Here is a 15,864-nt window from a genome sequence, read left to right as displayed (position 1 = left end):
TTGCATAATAAAGTAAAATTAATTAAATTAAATAAGTATTCAAATAATAACATTAAACATTATAAACTGTATAATACTGAAATTAAAATCGCATTAGGAACCTTTAAAAGAAAACACTAACATAAAAAATTTAAAAGATAGAATATAAACTAAAAGTGTAATTTAATATTTTGATAGATTATTTCCAGTTCCTCCAACATAATATAAATACTTACCAAAATCATTTAAGTTATTTTAAAATCATTTGGTCTTGTTCTACAAATCCTTGACCTTCTTCATAATATCCTTGATCATGACTTTAACATGCTTTTCCTTGCTTTCCTTGTTGTTAAGATTCCTCTCCTTCACGATTTGTTTCGCATTATTCATCATAGTTCATTTCCAGTAAATCCTTGCTGGACATAAACAAAATCAAGGATAAAGATAGAGAATCTGATATTGCACTAGGAAGTATATTAATTAAAATTTGTAGAATTATTATCAATTTGACATGTAATTTTAATTGTGTTATTTTAATTAAATTTAATGTAATATTTAATTCATGTAGTAAATATAAATTTTTAGTTAGTCAGTTTGCATTATTTTTATATATTAATATTGATTAACTAATTAATTAATTTCGGCACAGGAGCTAACGAATGCCAGGGTATATAGCTTGGCACCCTCCTTCAATCAAAGTTAACGTCATCGATTCTCTCAATCAAGCTCTAGGTAAGTTAATCTCTGCTTAGTGCAGTCATGGAGCCACTACACGTTGCTGAAGCTACTGCTTTCTTGCAAGGTCTTCTTCTATGCAAAAGACATGTATGGCTACGCACACATCTGTATTGAGCCAGATTGTCTACAATTAAGTTAAGGATATGCTATAAACAACATGCTTATTACTTTCTCTTCATTAGGAATACCATATGCCGGATGATAATATCTATATTCTTATTTGTAAAGACTTTGATGATGTGTTATACCATTGTCCAAGAGTAGCAAACTTTGTAGCTCATTCACTTGCTAAGTTGGCTTTTGTCCATGGAACAAGCTAAAGTTTGGTGGCCAGGTCTTGTTGTGTAACTTGCTTCTTTGATATGTAATGTTGTGATGACTTTGTGCCTTTTCTAATGAAGTCTCTTTTCCCTAAAAAAACAAAATAAAATTAATTGGTAAAACTCTAAAAAAATTGTTATAATAATGTACCACATTAAATAAATAGAATATTCTATTTTTGTAAGATAATACACTTTTAAGACATGTTTGATACATGTATTGTATATACACCACCAAAATTGCAATTAATGGCATTTTCATTAGTGACATTTCACAAAAAATGTCACAATAATAGTATTTTAGTTACATTTGGCAAAAATGTCACTTTAGTAAGAATAAATGACATTTTAATTAGTGGCATTTAAAAAAAATGTCACTATTTATATGTTTTAGTGACATTTGATAAAAAAAATGTTACTAATTTGTGAATATATAGTTTTAATAGCATTCAAAAAATGTCACTATAATATATTAAGAGTAGCATTGTAAAAATGTCACAAAATATTAGATTTAGTGACATTTTAGAATGTCACTAAAATAAATATTTTTAGTGACATTTCAAAAGTGTTACTAGTGAAATGCTTTAGTGCTATTTTTAATTTGTTAATTTTTTTTCTTTTAATTTGTTAATTTTTTTATTTTACAAATTTAGATTAAGAGTTTAAATGTAATTTATTCTTTTAGGCCTAATTAATTTCATAAATGAAAAATAACCAAATAAATATTAACACATGATTATAATAAATTTTTTTGAATACAATCAATTGAACTCCATAAAAATTATTAAGACAAATAAAATTAAGCAATTTATGCAAAATACCAATAAGAAAGAAATTTACAGTCCCTAAGTTTCTTCATCCATCTCATTTATATCGAAAGACATTGGTGTATCAATGGTTATGTCTTGCATATCTTCACTAACCAAACTACTCTCTCCATCCCCAACATCAATAGTTGCCCTACAAACCTCAGTTTGCAAATACGACTCCACACTACAACATTTTTAACTATATGTTACACTAAAATCTTACGTATATTAAGAAACGCTATTAATTCTCACATAAAAAAATAACACGGAATTGTTTAGGCGCGGAATTGTTTGGAACTAGGCGCCAAATGAAAGTCTTAGATCTAACCTGAGAAGAAAAAAAAAATTAAATACAGAAATTTATCTAATTCCTCTGATCTCTCCTCTTTTCCTCTCTCTCCTTACTCTTAGTCTCTTTCACACTTAGGCTCTCGCCTCTCTCTGCTTCACGCAAGCTGCTGGAGCACACCACACCGGTTGGTAGCGTTGAGAAATTTCCGACTCGCCCCTAACTCATCATCCTTCTAGCTGAGCCATAGATCAGAAAAAGCCCCATTCTTTCAGTTTCCATCCATCTCTCTACGATGGAGTTCCACAGATTCTACCTGCTAGTCATCTTGTCGATTCTATGTTTTCAGAACCGTCGGACAACAATCATGATGAGCCTCAGTCTCAGCCTGAGTCGACTCCCAAATTCATTGCCTTTGTTCCCATCATCCATGGCTAGGGTTTCTCACTCCCATGCTCTCAGATTTTCCAATTTCCGCTACAGACCTTTGCCCCGGCACCACCTACTTCCTCCTGCATCCGCCCGCTCTTCCTCGCCGGCTCTTTACTCCGAACCCAATTCTAAAGCCCAAGTGTATGAGTAAAACATAGAGAAGGTTCACATTTTCAACCTTTTTCTTTTTTATTACAAAAACAAGAAAAAGAAAGAAAACATTTTTGTTTTATTCGTCTTCTTCAACCCTCTTGCAGCTTATTTATCGATGTCGATTCATGACGCTACTTGGGGTGTTGGGCTCTTTAATTGGCTCCATTCTCTGCTTCATCAAGGTACACACCTTTTCTTTTCAATTTGGTTACTCTAACCAAGCAAATTCATGAATAGAAAGTTTTACTCTGTGTTTGACCAAAAGTATAACAATTAGTCATGTGAATTTGACACTAAGACAAATTTTAAGGTGTGATCAAATTTAACATAAAATCTTACACTCTGTCCATGTCCATACAACTGGTATAATGAATCTATCTAGTATACTATACATATAAATTCAGTGTAATGAGTTATATATAATCCATTCACGTCTATAAGACTAAACCATATCAGTAAACATGTGGTTAGGGTCATGATTTGCTCTTGTGAGGTTTGCAGTTTTTTTTCTTGTGGGAATCTACTTAGCAAATTGCTAGTTTCTCCTGCCTCCGAAGGAATTAAGGTTGAATAAATAAAAGATAAATAAAGTGAAAAGCACATATGCTTGATAAGCAGTAGAAGAAGTTGTATGTTCTGATCCCAGTGATGACGGATCACTCAAGAATAAAAAAGAGAGAGAGAGAGAAAACTGACAAGTAATCTTTTTTATACTCATCGTACTGGATTGATTGTAGAAGCTTCTGGTCCAACAGAGCTAGAGAATGGGGCAAAAGGAACGTTGATACTAAATGTTATGAGTTTTCTTCTAATTAACAATAAGGTTTTCCTTGTGTAATTCGATCTATGTTTTTTTCTCTGTGTGGACATTATTCAGTGTTTCACATTTCTTTTTCTGGTTTCAGTTATAGATTTTACTTTTAAAGTACATGACTCATGTAGAAACATTTATGATGAATCATGGTAGGGGAACCAGGAAATTGACAGAATTGACTGTACGTGATAAAATGATATCCATTCATGGTCCTATGTTTTTGCAATTATATATAATTATTATAGAGGTACAAATGATGGGTGTTTTTTTTTTTTATCCACTCACTCTTTTTTTAATATACATACTAAGAGTTGTGGGTAACTTTTTTGCGTATTGTTTTATGCAGATGAAACTCTTTAATGAACGTGATTCATTGGCAATGACTACTAAGAAACTAAGTAGTGATAGTTAATCTTACTGAGAGGTAATACCTTTGTTCCCATATCTGAAGGATTTTCTTCTGTTGGTACCTTCTCAATCTTTATTTTCCCTTGAGTAACCTTTTCTCAATCTAACTATTTAACCAACATTGTACTTTACTACTCTAATTCACAAGTTACTTTTGAGAATAACCTTTATTCTCAGCATGTTCATTAGCCTATATGCTTAACATGTTCATTAGCAATAAATAACAGTTATGAGTACTAGATTTGTAAAGTTCACCAAGAATCATAAAAAATGCATGCTTCTCTATGATTTGCTTGTTACCATACCTAGTCCAGCATTACAAAATAATTGTAATTTGGGATGAAACAACCTACACATAATAAGATTTGTTGGTTTTGCTTAGTTAGGATGAGCACTTCAGTGATGTCTCTTGGTCCAAGGACTAGATAATGACAAGATACTTGGGGTGAGATATAAATAGGAAAGGATCAGGTCTTTCAGAGGTTGTTGGGAAAATTTTAGAGTGGATTGGAGAGATTGGCTTTCGAAAACCTGGGGGTTCTTTGGCTGATTGGGAGTAATTCTAATAAAAACATAGACTATACTTGTCAATTCTCCATCTGTCTTATACATTTTCTTTGTGTGTGATTGTAAACTCATCATAATACAGATGTTGAACAACCATTTTCATAAGAAGATTCATGATTAAATTACAATGTCCAAGATTGATGTCTTCTGTAGTTGATTCAAGATATTTCATTCAACTTTTTCCCTTTCTAAAATTAAGTTTTGCAGCTAATTTTCATTGATGCCCAGTTGTAATAAATTTATGTGAAATTTTCTTTCGCCAAAGGGTGCAACCATTACATTGTTATTGAATATTTGCCCTTATCTTTTTTATACATGAATTTTTAATATTTATTCAATGTTTTTGTTGTAACCGCCTGACCTATCTTTGAATTGTTATAAGCATCTAGTAGATGTTCACTATTGCCACCCAATATCCTCTGAAGGCCCAGATTTTCCTCTAGAAGCAGCTAAAGCAAAGGAGGCAAGACAGAAAGAGTCTAGCACAAAAAATATTGTAGAATATCACAAAATTATGGAAGGTAAAATAATCATATGGTGAAATATATGTCTTTATGAAATCTCATCTTTTTGCCATAATGGATTTGATGGTGTGTATGGTATATTTACAGAGGAAAGAAGGCATGAGTAAGGAAAGAAAAGACTCAATGTCAAGGAATGAATAAGTTTACAAGATCAACACTTGGGAAGAAGTCAATGAAAACTGTAAGGTCACTTCTTTCACCAATCCTTTTTAGTTTCACAGAACATGACCTACATGATCACTGAACCTATCAGTAGCAAAGTTTAGTGATATGTTTAGATGATCATTTGTATAGCATTGTTACAGGTGAATATATCAGGGCTTCTTATCATCCTAATTATTTTTCTCAAGCTTTATTTCATTTTTTTGGCTCTGATAGTATAATAATATAATTTGCATATATTAGCATGTGTTCTAATTTATTAGTTTTTTCCAAAATTTATGATATATATGCTATCTATATTAAAAAGGATAGCTAGCTAGCAGAAAGAGTTGTCAATTTTCAATTTCAAATTCCAAAAGCACATTAATTATAGTACCTCTTTTTATTTGGAAGATTGAGGCAAGTAATACCATCCCCGCTCTTCCAAATACAATAAAAGAAAGATAGAACTAATGGAAAAGGAAACGTGTCTTTGGGCAAGGCTACTGGGTCATTGTTTAAAGTTTCAAGTGATTGATATTAATTTGCTAATCTAATTATATTTTGAGAGTTTGCAATACTCTTCTTTCTAGTAGGTGTTGTTTTCTTGAATTAGAAAATTGTATGTTTTTTTATTATTCATCATTCTACTAAATGATATACTGTGCATTTCAAGGAAAGCTAACAATTAATTTTTTTTCTTGAAATAATAATATAAGCAGCTAACAGTGAGAGACGATCGTGTACTTGATGAGGAAATGTTGTTGATCTTAAGGTCCTCTTGATTGGAGAAGAGGTGGGAAATTTGTATTTATTTTTTCTTAGTATTCTTTCATTCTTTTTGTTTTTCATTTTTCTTCAAATTGTTTTTCATTCCAGGTTGGGGAATACCAAGAAGCATACAAGGTTGGATTTTTTTATTTATTGAAAAGATGAATTTTTTTTCTTATGTAATATTCTTTACAAACTCTTGTCTAATGCTGCCCATTTCCCCTATGCTTTTGCATAGATATTCAAAGGTCTTTTGGACAAGTATGGCCCTGACAGAGTTCTTGATACTCCAATCACAGAGGTACGTTTTGTTACTTGCCATGTTGACCTTTCTCTGAATTTTTTTTGTTGGTTTGTGTGGGAAGATGGGTCTGGTTACTTAGATATAATTCATGGTATTATTATGGCTTATTTTTCCTTGTATTGAATCTTATATTAATAACAACATGTTATTCAATTCTTAAAACTGGCCATTTTATTTTTGGAAGTAAGAAAGGAGATTATTCTAGTTATTCTTGAATTTATGTTCTCTCTCTTTCTCCTTTTCTTTTTTATTTTGAAACATCTCAGTTTGAGAAAAAAATATGTTAATGATCTCTTTTTTTTTTTTTTTTATGCATCTGTTTAGAATGGCTTAAGCTAGATTATGTTTAGCAATGACATTATTCTGTATATCTTCTGCCATCTTGAATTATCTCAATTTCTTTGTACGCTTGGTTGATATTTCAGATTGTTAAGGCTCAAGCTCAATTAGATTTAGGTATCTCAATTGTCTTATAATATTGATCTTTTGTCTTGCCTTATAATTTTAAGGTGAATGTGGAAAAAGTGGAGAGAAGTGACATTCTCAACATTTCTAAAATCTGATGTTTTTTTCTATGGATTTTCCCAACACGCATTTTTCTTTTTGAAAGGTTCCAAGCCACATTATTGTGCTAGTTCCTTAACTATTCGTGTTATTGTATGGTTAATCTGAGTATCATGGAGAATAACTTTTAGTTGCACTTTGCTTATGAATGAGAGGGGAAAGAAAAAATATATTTAATTTTAATGGCTTTAAAAATTTCATACCTTTGTATTCTTCGTAGTATATCATTTAGTAGTTATTTGTGGACAATACCATATTAGAAATGACTATTTTTTTATTCTTATTGTTGAATGCTTCTTCTCTTTTCTCTAACATGTGTTCATGAGCTGATATGCATGCACTCATCCACAATCGTCCATGATTATATGCCAGTACAAACTCAAAAGTGCATGTAGATCATTTTTTATTGTTATGTTTACTTAGAAATTTGAAGTTTCATGAATTTTATGCTATTTTCCAATTCAATATAGGGCTGATCAAAATAAGGGACCACTTATGTCATATGAATAAATAAGATGTTTTTTTAATGCATAAGAACATTTGTATATAAAATAAGGCAAAATATCATTTAACAACAAAGATTTGAATGCATAACGCAAGTTTGGAGACATGGAATTATAGATGAAGGTGATACTATATTTGGTTTAAAGTATATATAGTATAAATGATTTGGATGCACGATTCATCTTCTATTATTTAATTATTAATTGTTCTGTCTAGGAGTCGAGTGACCTGAATTTTTTTATACTTTGGTTCTTACTTTGATTCTTGCATTGAGCAATATTGTTATCATCATTCTTTTCACAGGGCTTCTCTTTAAATTTAGTGACTGGAATAGTTTAACTTTGACATAAATTTAATTTATGGTGATTGGTATTTACTGGTTATATGCTCCCAATATTATCTAAAGTCATAACCATTTTCAATGTCTTCAATTGGGTATAAGAGTTTTGGTCTGTGTATGTGTAACTATAAGTGGAACAAGAAAAGAGAACGAGACTGCATTTTTAATGTCATTGATGGGGGTTTTTCTATAGATTTGGAGCTTGACTAGTATTTGGTTTGTAAATTTGTCTTGCAGATATTGGATCATGGAATCTGTATTTTCAAGGGGAACAAGGATAAAGAATAAAATGAGGAATCACAAATGACTCAATGTTCATGAAAGGCATCTGTGATTGTGATTGTGATTGGTTCTGATCAACAAATATACTAATAATTTGGAGCATGTTTCATTTTTGTGTATCTTGCTATGTATTTGTTTTTCATTTTTGAAGTAAAAGATGTTCAAGATTATAGATCTTTGTTATGTATGCTTTCAAATTTAAGTTAGAACTAAGATCTCATGAAGTAGCCACAGTCATGGTTTGAATTAGTTATTGTTTAATGTAATACTTATGATTTATCAATCTATTTAATGTTACCTTTTGTGATCAATTTTGATAATTTTTTTATCAAAATACTATAATAAAAACTTTTTAATTTAAAAAAAAAACTTATACTTATCTTTACACAACACAATTAAAAATCTATTATCTAGGCTAAAATAACAAAATTTTATTACTGGACCTTTAATATGTGTAACAAAACGTTATTATTTATATAACATAACAAATTAAAAATGCTATCAAAATAACCAATTATAACAGTTGAAAAAGTGTTATATAAAAGTTTAAGATTAAATTTCAAATTTATAACCAATTACTCTAACTAAATGTTATTATTTTAATATGATAGCAACTAAAAATGTGTTATTGTATACTTTAAGATAACATCGAACATAACATTCGAAAACTGTTATAGAAAAGACGGGACTTTTAATAACAGGGGATACGTTAGCGTTTTGAGAAGTGTTATGGATACTTCCGGTTAGCAGTTTTTAAGTGTTATGAATACTGTTTTTTCTTGTAGTGATGCTGTTTGAGATCTTCCACATACATAACCTGTTCCACTTGAGAAGCTAGTATAAATGGCTCATCTTAACGCATCAATTTTGAAAAGTTGACTCTTGTGCAATCCTTCTATTTTTTAATGCCACTTCTTGAATTCCAATCACACTTAAATAACACAACATTATTTCCTGAAGAATAATCTAAATCTATAATATCGGTTAATATTCCATAAAATGCAACCTCTCCGAAAATTGGATTTGGATCACTACTACTACTTGCGAAACTTTGAGTTTTAACAATCATAATAACACCACTATTTTGTGTTCTTAACTTCTCTTCAATTTCTTTTATGTGAAACCTAAAACCGTTTATTAGACACTTTTTAAATCGAATGAAAACATTGTTTGGTCCTTTTGCCAAACAACGTAAGTCTTCAGAAACTTGATTGTCCCCGTTATCATATAATTCTTCTACTTGATTTGACAAAAAGTAATAACTACACTCAACATGTGCATGACTCATTAAGTTAATGAAAAATTTATAAATAAAAAAAGCTTACCTTTTCAGCAAACCATGAAGGAAATGAATTGCTATGAATTCGATCCACAGTCATTGCTCGTTGACGAGAGTTTTGTTGTGCAATGATATTATGATGTTCCCTAAAAAATGAATTAGTATTAGTCATAATTATATGATGTTTTAGTTTTTTTTATTATTAGAGATATAATAAATAACACTTACTTAATAAATTAGTTTACAATATTGCAATTAAATAACACATATCGATGAGTCTTAACTTTAGTACCCTCATCTAAAGTCTTAGTATATATTTTTCCCAAATATTGACCTGTCGTTTGGGAAAAGGGCAATGTTTCTCCATTTGGTTCCACGTTAATGTAATTTCTAGGCTTGCGATTAAATTTTGTGTCCACACCTTCCATGTATCTTGAGCAAAATGTCAAGCATTCATCAGCTAAATATCCTTCAGCAATACAACCTTCTGGTTTGCTTTCGTTTCGAACATATGACTTCAAATTAGATAAGTACCTATAATTATTCATAAAAACATTAGAAGAAATATTGAAACTTCTTACAATTAAATATAATAAAAATCAATTAAGATTTTACCTTTCAATAGGGTACATGGAACGATAAACTGTTGGTCCAGCAATTCGTGCCTCATATGCTAAGTGTATCACCAAATGAACCATTATATCAAAAAATGTCGGGGGAAATATTTTTCAAGATTACAAAGAATGATTGGTATTTTTTGTTCAAAATCCATAAATCTTGTGGTCGAGTAACTTTTGAATACATCATGCGAAAATAGTTTCTTAAAGTAGTTAGATGTAGACGAACATGCACACTTGATATTCCCATCAGTGCTAGTGATAGTAATTGGGTCATAATGATATGAAAATCGTGACTTTTGAGCCCATAAAATTTTCTTTTGCTTATTTCAACACATCTAGAAATATTGGCAGCATATCCATCTAGAGCCTTAATTGTCTTTAGAAATCGACAAAAGATCATTTTTTTTGTTTTTTGCTTAATGTAAAACATGCAGGTGGAATGACGATTTTCTTAGACTCGCTCTCTTTTGGATGAAGTTCAGATCTAATACCCATATACTTTAAATCAATACACGCATTCATATATTGTCTTTATTTTTTGTATCTAAACTCAATAATGTCCCAATGAAACTTCTGCATACATTCTTTTCAATATGCATCACATCAAGATTGTATCGCAATAAATTATCCTTCCATTATGGCAATTCAAAAAATATACTCCTTTTCTTCCAACTGTATGGCAATGCAGGGTTAACAGCTGACTTCCCAAATTTAATTTGGTAGCCTGCTAATGTATCCAATATCATAGAATCACTTAATGGTGTTGGAGCCATTCTTTTCTCTTTGGTGCCATCAAAAGACTTTTCATCATTTCTAAATGGGTGGTTGTTTTCTAACCAGTGTCGATGACCCATATAACAATGCTTTTTTCTATACTTCAACCACAAAGAACATGTGTCTTGATCAAAAGATGGGCATGCATATTTTTCTTTCGTGCTCCATCCTGATAAGTTTGCATCCTGATAAGTTTGCATATGCTAGAAAGTCACCGATAATCCATAATAGTGATGCCCACATATTAAAGTTTTTTTTGGTAGAAGCATCAAAAGTTTCAACTCCAACTTCCCATAACTCCTTTCACTCTTCAATCAGTGACTTTAGATATACATCAATATTATTTCCAGGTGCGTCTGGACCGGGTATGAGCAAAGACATAATGAAATTAGGTTGCTTCATACACATCCATGGAGGAAGATTATATGGTATCAAAATAAGTGGCCATGTACTATGGCTTACACTTAATGTCTTGAAAGGATTCATTCCACCAGAAGCTAGGCCAAGTCTAACATTTCGAGGATCTGTAGCAAAATCTTTATGGTTATGATCAAAAGTCATCCATGCGGGAGAATCACTTGGGTGTCTCATACAACCATCACATGTACGATCTTGTTTATGATGCCAAGTCATAAAATTTAATGTTTTTGATGACATAAATAATCTTTGTAATCTTGGTATCAATGGAAAGTGGCACAAGACTTTAGCTTCACTCTTGTTTTGATAATTAAAATGCTAAGTTATTATAATCTAGAAAGTATAAGTCGGGTAAAAGAAAAATAGAATCTTGTTATGATTATTAAAATGTCAAGTTAGTCTAATCTAGAGAAAGTATAAGTCAGCTAAAAGAAGAAAAAATTGTTAAGAGTAACGTACCTTGGTGTAGAGCATAATTCACATTCTGTGTCATTTGCATGCTCTTTTCTATACAACTTCCAATCTTTCGGACATGCATCAATTTTTTCATAATTAAGTCCTACCGCGTTGATTAATTTTTTAGCCTCATAAAAAAATGGGAATATACACATTTGGTACCCTGTGTTTTTGCAAAATATCATTTTGGTACCCTCTGGTTTCAATAATGCTCATATGGTACCTTGTATTTTAAAACCGTACATATTTGGTACCCTAAACTCAGATTTGATAGATAAAATTTTGTCAATATGATCAAACTGTCATCAGTTATATGTAATTATGTAATTAAATTTAAATTTGTAACTTACATAATTGACAACAGTTTGATTAAATTGACAAAAATTTATCTATCAAATCTGAGTTTAGGGTACCAACTATGTACGATTTTAAAATACAGGGTACCATATGAGCATTATTGAAAACAGAGGGTACCAAAATGATACTTTGCAAAAATATAGGGTACCAAATGAGTATATTCTCTAAAAAAATTGGATATAATATCTCACCTTTTGGCAATGCTCTTTTAAATAAGTCAAATACCTTGCCAAACGATTTGTGGCTCCATCGTTGTAGCTTCAATATAAAAAGTCTGAGTCCTATTATTAAAATATTTTATACATGACTGCTGAAATATGTTCATGTATATTTCAATTTTAGTGGAAAACGAAAATATTTTAACAAACTTGATAGAAAAAAACGCTATGCAAATGATTAATCTAAATATATGTATATATTTGTTGTGAATTTATTTTTACAAAAATTTAACTAAGAATAATTCTATTCGAATGTTTAATATGAATATATGGATATCCTTGCAATATACTTTATATTTCGTTTCAGTAGTCATTTTAATTTTTAATAATATATAAAATGTAGTTGCTTTATTCAACTTTGATTAATTTTTTTTAGTGTTTCTTCTCTTGTAGGCAATTTTAGCAAATTAGGATGCAAAATGTATGAAAATTATTATTATTTCATTTAAAATAAAATTGAATGAGGAGCTTAGATAAGTTTGAACTGCAAAAATAATACTTCATCCGCTTGTAAATAAATAAATAATGGAAGAGAAAAACAATTGGTGGTAATAGAGATCTTTATATTTTCTACTATATATAACTCAGTTTTTTTAAACCATTTACGTTCTTAATAATCAAAAACAAAATACTTCACTTTATTGAGACAAAAAAACAATACTTCACTTTATATTTTAACTTTGTATATGTGATATGTTAGCCAAACAATTATTATATATATACGAGTACTGTTATATGCCACAGCCATAAATTATTATTATTATTATTATTTGATAAAATCAACTTCATTGATAAAAAAATATATAATGTCATTGTAGAGCACTAAATTTTTATTTTATTTTATTAATTTGTGTGCTTTATTTGAATGAATAATTGTTAAGTGTTAGGAATTTATTTTATTGTTTGAATTGTTTGGGAGAAATTATGTGAATTAAAATTGTAAATTGTTTTAGTTAATTGTTTATTTTGTGTGAATTTTTGAGTTTTGGTTGTATGCACCAAGGTACGTGGTTAGTAGAAATGTACCATAGCTCTTGTGTGTGCGCATGTGCATGATTGCGTGGTGAGCATGCAATATTCTAGAGTATTCTTTTATTTATTAAATTAGTTTTACTTAAATTAAAAAGGATAAATAATGGGGAAATAAAGAGGAAAGACTCTAGAAGGTTTGTGTTCACGAAAGAAGAGAGTTGCTATTTTTTTATTAGTTCCCGTAACCCTGAATCTAACCTCAGTAAAATAGTCATAGATTGAGTTGTAGATGTCTGATTTCAACAAACTTAGTACCGTTAGAAAGTTAATTAAATTATCTACAACTTTTGTGAAATAGCATTTTCCCTAAGAGTCAAAATCAAGCTCCAAGTGGCAGGACCCTAGAACTACGAACATTAGACATTTCCTTATTTGTGTGGTGTGCCAAGGAAGAAAAGAGAGATGTTAGTGTGTTGTCAATTGTCAAGGGATTAGATTGGTTGAGTACAATTATTATTTGATTTGATTTTTTTATTTATTGGAATTAAGGGATTAATGAAAAATTAGGTTGCCTTTTCTTTATATTTGAAAACCTAGTACACAAGTATAAATAGAATCTTAGAACCCTAGAGAGCATTTTGCTCATCTTTTCCCTATACCACAGCTGCCCACTTAGAGAGAGGAGAGGGAGAGAGCTCGTGGAAGAACAAAGAACGAAAGAAAGAGAGAAAGAGAGAAAGAGAGGGAGAGAAAACGTGAAAGAAAAGGAGAAGGAAAAGGAAGAGGATTTGAAAATCCCTGTAGGTATGGTTTCTTGTGTTGTTTAGATCTTCGGTTTGATTTTCTAAGTCTAGGATTTCTTCCCCTCATTCCTAACACTTTTCTTCTTTTTCTTGATATTAGTTTCGAAAACCCTAGGTTGCTCAAAGATGGTGGCCATTTTGTTTTGGTCTTTGTGTTCTTAAGGAAAATTCAAGAGGTAATGGAAATCTCTAGCTTAATATTAAATTTGATGATTATATATGTTTTTGCTTTATGTTTTGAATTTTGGTTTGCCAAAACATGGTTGTAATATATGGGGATCTTAATGCTTGGTTGTTTATGATGTTATTATGTTATTGGGTTCTTGGTTGAACTTTTGATTCTTAAAAAGACATATTGAATAATGGTGGTTATTTTGCATGTGGAGTATAATATCTTTATTATTGAAATCCATGGGATTTATGTGGGGATCCTATATGTTTATGTTGCCATTAGCATTTTGATTTTTATTATTTATATAAAAGTATGCAAAGATGGTAGTTGCATGTTAGGGTTTAAGTTTTGGTTTTGGTCTATTTCATCTTAATGTTGTTTCTTTAATATATTCTTGTAAGCAACCAAAAGAGGGTTGAGTTGTTGATCATGTAGGATTCGGCCTAGGGATTTTTTTAGCATGTTGGTTTATTTTTATTTTTTTTGTTTATCTTGTTGTCACTTGTGATTTTAGAAATATGCTAGGTTGTTTGAAAATTTGATATTTGTATAAAGTTGTTTAAAAAATGTTAATTAAGTTTTGTATATAGAAGGTTTATATTCTTGATGCTTGAATTGTTTTGCTTCTTGGAATACTTGAAATAGTAGGAACATGTTAGGTGATAATTTAAACAAGATTAAAAGTGTATTTGTTTCAAATAATTATGCTTGCTGCAATTTTTATTATTTTTATGGTGGTGATCAATCAATAATTTTTAAAATACACAAATTATGCCCAAAATAATATTTTGGAACCTACGTAAACAACAGATAATTTTTTTTACATTTTAATGGGACTTTTAACTAATTAAACCCATGCAGTTTTTTTTTATATCTTGTGAAAGAAAATATGTTGTTAGTTCAATTATGTGATTTTACGCAAATAAAATGCTTGCTGGAATTTTTGGTTTATTGGGAGAAAATGTCTTTTAGATAAAATAAATAAAACATGTGGAAAAATAAATTAAACCCTAAACTATATACATGAAAAATGTAATTTTCTATACTTTAAAATATGGAATATTTCAACTAAAATAAGACAGTTTTTATTTGTAAGATAATTAATCAAGTAACATTATTTTTATGAGACTAAGTGTTTTTATTTGAGTAAACGGATGGTATAAAGAAACTTTTTCAACATAATTAAAATTATGTTATTTATAAATATGTGGTAACTTAGAGATACTAGTTTTTTAACAAGTTAAATGGGTAATTTTTATTTAACATTTCGGTAAAGGGAATGAGTACCAAAGATTATTTTATCTTAAATAAATATGTTAAATTATTTACTAATAATTAATTTTGGATAATTAATTATTTTTTAAAAAAATATAGAAAAAAGGGTTACTATACATTTTTTTTTACCATATTTTAATTTAAATTAGTAAATGGGATAAATACTTTGTAAATGACAACTAAAATGAAATAATTCTTTAATTATATTTTAAGTACAATATTAATATAGCCTTGCGATATAAATCAAGTTGGTAAAATATTTTTGTCTAATAAACTTTACACGAATTCTAAGAATTTAAAGGGACTAAAACCCACCAACTATTCTATGCACGTTTTAAAGATTTTCCTCACGTATGCATCTTACATGCAAGCTAAGTTTTACGCTCAAATATACGTCATTTGATTAAGTGCATGGTTCTTCTTTTGTAACCATTAAGGATTACTAGGTAGAATTGGGGTTATTCTTCTAAGATTTTATACGAAATTATTGAATGTTTATAGTATGGTGCAACCTGTGCCACGTGTGCATGGCTGATTAGTGCTCAAAAATATCATTTTATTAATCTTAAAGTGTAAAATTAA

This window comes from Humulus lupulus, chromosome 5, assembly GCF_963169125.1.
Source record: "Humulus lupulus chromosome 5, drHumLupu1.1, whole genome shotgun sequence".
NCBI classification, from domain to species: domain Eukaryota; kingdom Viridiplantae; phylum Streptophyta; class Magnoliopsida; order Rosales; family Cannabaceae; genus Humulus; species Humulus lupulus.
This window is presented reverse-complemented; position numbering follows the sequence as displayed.